General features: G+C 45.1%; 1 long non-coding RNA gene across 1 annotated transcript; it reads left to right on the top strand.

Moving 5' to 3' along the window:
- On the top strand, positions 1–6229 carry LOC142025611 (uncharacterized). The gene is made up of 3 exons (XR_012648686.1): positions 1–174; positions 4095–4144; positions 6044–6229. It is a non-coding gene; the product is annotated as an uncharacterized LOC142025611 (long non-coding RNA).
- The last annotated feature ends 656 nt before the right edge of the window (positions 6230–6885 follow it).

Raw genomic sequence — 6885 nt, 5'->3', positions numbered from 1 at the left:
GACTCCAGAGCTTCTGAATCTCTGTCCAGCTGCACAAGTCAATTTGGGGAGCCGTAACATTTATTTGTAGATGTGACATCACGGCCCCTTCTGTGACAACTGATTGCAACGCCCAACAGGGTGCTGAAGAGTGGTGCACAAGAAGATATTCAACTGGAACCAAATAGTTTTCAGGTTTGTCAAACTCAAAGCCGACCGAGGGCCATACAAACAAAACCTGAGAGCTCCCAGGGCCACCAGAGAATATATACTTTTATCAGAAAGTCATAATCATTTATTATTATAGATCATGTTTTAGGTACAGTAAAGTTTCCACACTTGTGAACTTCAGGTCCGCAAATTGAATTATTCATGAGCCTGGTGCCCCAGGGCAGGGAGGACTAGCGGCTGTTGCTGCCCTAAAGCTCCAGGCAGGAGCACCGGCAGCCACTGCTTCCCTGGGGCTCCGCAGCAGGGAGCGCCAGTAGTTGCCCCTACCCTGGGACCCTGGGACGGGGAGCACTGGCAGCGGCTGCCTTGCTGGGACTCTGGGCAGGAGCGCTGGCAGTCCAGCCTCCAGACAGGGCGTGCTGGTGGCTGCAGCTTCCCCGTATTTGTGAAATTCAACATTCGCGAGGCTTCGCAGCACTGAACCCTCATGAATGTTCACACCCTGCTGTATATTTTATCATATTTTTCAAGTCTTGTTTGAATATAATACAATAATTTTAATTTAGAAATTAATACTTAATATGAATTTTATTGTTTCATAATTTTATTAATGGTTCATAACATTTAATGTGTAAAATTATTTTCTCACATATAATAACTTTTAATTTAAATATACATTTAACGTACTCCACGCCCTGGCTGGCTCTCAGCTCTGGGATTGCCGAGATTCCTCTGTACTCCTTGGGACTGGAGCTGCTGCAGGGGCTGCCAACCACAGGTCTGCTGGGGCTCCCCTGCCCCTAGCTGAGTCCCTGAGGCTGGATCTGCCAGTAGGGCACCCAGCTCAGGGGCTGCAGCATTTTCCCTGGCCCCAGCTGGGTCCCTGGGGCTGGATCTGCCAGTAGGGCACCCAGCTCAGGGGCTGCCGCATTTTCCCTGGCCCCAGCTGGGTCCCTGGGGCTGGAGCTGATGATGGGACTCCATGCCCTGGTTGGCTTCCAGCCCCGGGGCTGCCAGAGTTTCCCTAGCCGCAGTCAGGTCCCTGGGGCTGGAGCTGCTGGTGAGCCGCAAAACAACTTGATCAGGCAGTGGGCTGCATTTTTGGCATGCTTGGTTTACAGGGTAAATGCATGAACAATCAAAGGAGGGACCAAAGTAATAATAGTAGTAAATTTTAAAAAAGAAGAAACAAAACCTTCGCAAGGTAGGGAACCACCAGTGAGAAGGTACCTTTGTAATCAAAAGGCTGCTTGTGCCATGTGAAAATTGCTCAGACCCTTTGTAACCTTTGCCTTTTGCAAGCAAAATCTCATCTCACATGGTATTTTCTCTCTCCCATTTGCATATTAATCTTATGCCATCTCCTGGACCTTTCAAAGCTGCTTTAAAGGTGAAGAGCAAAACTCTCAGAATTAAAATATAGAAGGTGCTTGGGATATTTAATAGCACCTTCCATTTAAATATTCACTCACATCTCTGCAGGAGATAGGTAAACGTTGTTATCCTCACTTTACAGGTGTGGAAATTGAGGTATGAGAAGTGAAGTGACTTGCTTCAAGTCACAAGGTGTTGGTGGCAGTGCTGGGACCAGAACAGAGGAACCCTGATCCCCAATTCTCTGCATTAGCTATAGTTACTGGCTGAGATTTTCAGAGTTCTGCAAGGGCTTTCAAAGCTTCACCCCTGTTGATTTCCATGGGACTTGTATATCTAAATGCCCTAGACAATTTTTGGTCTGTTTTCACTCCTGCTGCCTCAAAACATTAGGGAAGTGTTGGAAGCACTGTTCAGCTCACAGCTTTTGCATGAATGCTCTATCAACATCTCTTCACAAGAACGTACCATGGAGGGAGAATTCAGAGTTACACCCTCTGGCGCCCATTGGCACAGCAGCATCTCCTGGATTTGCCAGTCTCGGCTGCATCTTGCAAATAGAGCCAGTGTCCTTGAGGCTGGGGGCACATCCTACTTAGGTTATTCTGGCAATCCTTTGACAATAATCTTTCCCCTAGTGCTTCTGCATCTTCGCTCCTACAAGTGCAGCAATGCATAGAAATGTGCCATAAAAATAATCTGTCCATATGCAGGAAAAAAGTTAGTGGAGACTTTGGACTGGTATATGTCTACAGTGCACATGGTGCTATTTATAATCTAGTAGGGAGAACAGTATCTATGTAGATGTGGTGGCACGGATTCACTACCCAAACAGAAGCCCTCTAAGGAATCTGAAGATGTACATGGGCGACAGAGTCCTGCACTTGGGATGGAAGAATCCATTGTTACAGGCTGGGGACCAACTGGCTAAGTAGCAGTGCAGCAGAAAAGGTCGAGGAGATTACATTGGATGAGAAGCTGGTATGAGTCAACAGTGTGCCCTTGTAGCCAAGAAGGCTAATGGCATGTTGGAGTGCATTAGAAGAAGCATTTCCAGCCGACCTAGAGAAGTTATTATTTATTCCCTTTTTTTCAGCACTGAAGAGGCATAATCTGGAGTATGATGTTCAGTTCTGGGCCCTCCAGTACAGAAAGGATGTGGATGCATTGGAGAGGATCCAGCGGAGGGCAACAGAAATGATGAGGGGGCTGGAGCACATGACCTATGAGGAGAAGCTGAGGGATTTGGGCTCATTTAGTTTTCAGGGGAGAAGACTGAGGCGTGATTTGATAGTAGCCTTCAATTTCCCGAAGGGGACTTCTAAAGGGGATGGAGAGAGGCTGTTCTCAGTACAGATGGATGGCAGAACAAGGAGCAATGGTCTCATGTTACAGAGGGGGAGGTGTAGGTTGGATATTAGGAAAAACTATTTCACCAGGAGGGTGGTGAAGCACTGGAATGTGTTACTGAGAGAGGTGGTGGAATTTCCATCCCCAGAGGTTTTCAAGTCCCGGCTTGACAAAGTCCTGGCTGGGATGCTTTAGTTGGGGTTGATCCTCCTTTAGGCAGGGGGCTGGACTCAATGACCTCCTGAGGTTCCTTCCAGCCCTAAGAATCTATGATTCTATGTCTAGCCTGTGTTGAAGCCCACATTTCCAAGTCTATTATCAGCACTGCAGACAGACAGGTGGGCGCAAGAGAACAACTGCTTCCAAGCCTGGCGATTTAAAAAGGCCCAGGGCTCACAGCAGCGGCAGTGGCCAGAGTCCCAGGTCCTTTAATTTCACCACTGGATGCTCCAGCAGTGCACACCCTGCTGCCCCAGAGGTGCTGAAGGGCTGACTCTGGGAGGCTAACCCAGCCCCTTCCATACAAGGCCACACCTCTTCCAAAAGGCGCAGAGCTGGCTCTCCCAGGCCCAATGAGGTCTCTTACCAGCCTATTATTATTACCCATGCTAGCTAAAGCAAAGCTAGCCTGAGGTATGCTTAGCTATGCTCTGTGATGATCACACCTTCACTTTGCAGTGTAGGTATCTTTATTGAGACAGACAGGTGCTGCCGTCCTTTGCAGTGATATGCTTTACTCTGGGCAAAGTCAGGTTTGCAGCTGGGGTGTGGGTCTGGGAATCAAAAAAGTGAAAAAATTGGTAAGGAGGCTCCTTGCATTCAGGGAATCCCTACATATGGGACACAGGTGACCCCCCAATATAGGACATAAGGTAAAATTCACCCAGAGGTCTTGTACACCAATTAAATGCCACATAAGCCCTCAAAAGGGAGATGAAGAAGGGCTGGCTTTTTGTCCAGTGGTGAATTTCAGCCTCAATACCCAAGTGAGGTCCACAACAAGGGGCTGAGAACCCCCACTGCAGAGAACTTAACCCACTGCAGAACTATAAGCTTCTTTGCCATAAGTAGCATTGTCTGTAGCCTCCAATCACAAATCTGCATTTCCAATGCAGGGCGGAAGGGAAAGATCCCTCCTAATGAGGGTAGGTCAAGAAAGTGATGGGGTCAGCTGGATTTGCAGATAGTTTTGTAAAAATGTTTTTTTTCGTTTGTGACAGGTCCCAGACTGGCAGCCCTGGACACCTCTCGTTGGTTCTGCTTTATCAAGGTGCTTAAAATATGTCACTCTAAATATGCACAACTAATACCAAGCCATTGACTTCCATACATAAGTAGCTTGCTGAATCCTGATTCCCTTATGCAATAGGAACAAGCAAACCTATTGGCAATAGCAGTGCATAGAACAAGGCTGCCCTGATGGACTGTGTTTAGGGGAGAAGACAGGCAGGTCCCTCTGCTATCCTCAGTCGTTATCCTCTCTGCAGAGACTGTCAACCAGAGTGACAGTTAGTGGTTAAGTCTGTGATTTATATTATCGTGTCTGTTAGAAAATGAACTGTGACATACTCCACAAGGGCAAAGATTGTGTCTTTCTCTTTGTGCATTGCCTACCACGACGGAGGCCCAGTCCTGGGGAGGGTCTCTAGACTTTACCGTCATATAATTAATAAATAACTCCCATCTCTTGCTGACTATGGGCTATATTTGAACCAGTGAGCTTGAAGGGGGAAAACTCTGTAGACCACTTCTATCTCTGAAAGATCCAGGCCCCTATTTTATCTATATTTGACATGCTCTGATTTCCTTTTAATTTCCTATGATCCTGTATAAACGGTGCTTCATCCTGCCATGAAGACAGGGAACTGGACTTGATGACCTCTTGATGTCACTTCCAAGTCTAGTGTTCTATGATTCTATGATAAAGGGAATCCTTATTTGCAGTTGTGTAAAATCTGGGAGACAAGGGAAGGAAGCATAGGTGACAAGTTTGCTGCTCCTTACCACTGCCTCTGCCTCTTGTAGACAATGATTTTTCAGAACATTGTGGGACTAGAAAAACTGCTTACATCCTAAACTAGAAAAACTGTTGATCAGAGTTACTGACTGCTTGTCTATTCACCAAGAGCCAGCAATTTTTTTAAATACCCAAACCACCCAGCTATCTAACACAGATTGTGTTTTGAATATACAAACATTAGGGACCTATGCAGCTTATACATGTAACAGTGAAGCATAATCTAATTAAATGAGCCCTGGGAACAAAGCCAGGAAAGTCTGCATTCTAATTTTGGGTGTGCCACTGACTCAGTCTGTCCTTGAGACAGTCATATAACATCACCATCCCCCAGTCTGTAATATGGGGCTGGAAACACTTTCATACAATCTGAAGAAGTGAAAACTCATTACCTAATAAATACTGCACAACTTTTAGTCTTTAATGTGCTACAGGACTGCTTGCTTTGGTTTCCTACAGGAGGGAGAGTCAGGGTTTGATTTGCAGAGATGCTCAAATACTCGCAACTGCACTGGGAAGGCAAATGATAAACTAATTACAATAATAATAATAATAATAATAATAATAATCCCTAGTTTTTATACACAGTTTTGCATTAGTAAATCTCAAAGAGCTTTACAAAGGAAGGCAGTATGACCCCAGTTCACAGGTGGGGAAACTGAGGTACAGAAACTTGTTCAAGGTAAGCCAACAGGGTCAATGGCCAATTCAAGATTAGCGGTGAGATTTCCTGAGTCCTAGGCCAGTTCCCTAGCCGTTAGGCCATGTTGTGTCCCCTAAAACACTTGTTTTCATGCAAAACTCAGTCCAGTATATTGCTATTTCATCTTCCCAATCCATTTGGACACCTATTGTGACCTCGCTGATACCAGGAGTGCACACTCTCCAGAACAGGATTTTCTTTGTTGGTTGTTTGTGCAACGTCTAGCACATGGGGTTCTGAGGCATTATGGCAACAGAAATAAACAATAATGGTAATAAACTCCAAATGGGTCCATATGAGCGATAGATGATTGGAGCTTCAGAAAATAAGGACATTAATGTTTGGCCAGAGCTTTCAAAATTCAAAGTGATAAGAATCATGAGTAATTATTATCCCTCATTATGAAGTGTTTGCTACACCCTAAAACAATTTTGTTTAACCCCTTCTAGATGTCTGAATGTAATGCATTTACCAGCTGGATTTCATCCATAAGGAATTTCAGCAGCCCACATTGGAAATGCAACCTTTCCACCATCTCTCTGACACCAGCACACGCTAGCATGCCATTTTCAGCTCGTAACAGAAGAAGGAGAGCAATTAAAAACAACCGAGAAAAGAAGGAAGGAGACCCCCCCCATCAAATTCCAGTCTGTTTCATAAATAAATATGGTGCAAGTGCCAGCTTTGTTGGTATGGAGCCCAGTGATTTTCTTCTCACATATGCTAGTTTCTCTGTTTGAGCCAAAAGATTTAGTAAGCAAATATTTAGCAAGCATTTGGAACATGTGACTTGTGCTATCTCTAGGAGATTACTTAATTATCTAAGAAGGAACATCAACTCTCCTACTTCAGGGGAAAGCCAGCCTCTAACCCATGGGATCTAGAAGGAAAACTTCCTCCAAAGGCAGTTTATTCCATATCTTCCCACTACAACACTAGTTTCATTTTCCTCTCACTCATATTGTTCTGGCCACTGTGAAAAACCAGGTACTAGCTGTTGTGATCCGTTATGGTAATTCCTGTCTTTCTGTGACACAGGCACACACACCTCAAAGCAGTGAGGGAGAAAGCAAGAGAACCTTAGAATCAGGTAGAGACAAGGAGTGCTAGGAAATAGGAAGAAACAGAGACATGGGGCTATTGTCCCAGAGAGATGGTCTTGTGCAGAGGACACCATGGTGGATGAAGAATTGTAGCCTGGAAGACCGCAATCACTTAAATGGTAAGTGGCAAAGTGGTTTTTTTTTTTTTGAAAGCATTGTCACATGCCATGAGATCATTGGTCAAATTT

This window comes from Carettochelys insculpta, chromosome 23, assembly GCF_033958435.1.
Source record: "Carettochelys insculpta isolate YL-2023 chromosome 23, ASM3395843v1, whole genome shotgun sequence".
NCBI lineage: Eukaryota > Metazoa > Chordata > Testudines > Carettochelyidae > Carettochelys > Carettochelys insculpta.
The sequence above is the reverse complement of the archived record's forward strand: the minus strand, read 5'-3'. Positions and strand labels throughout refer to the sequence as shown.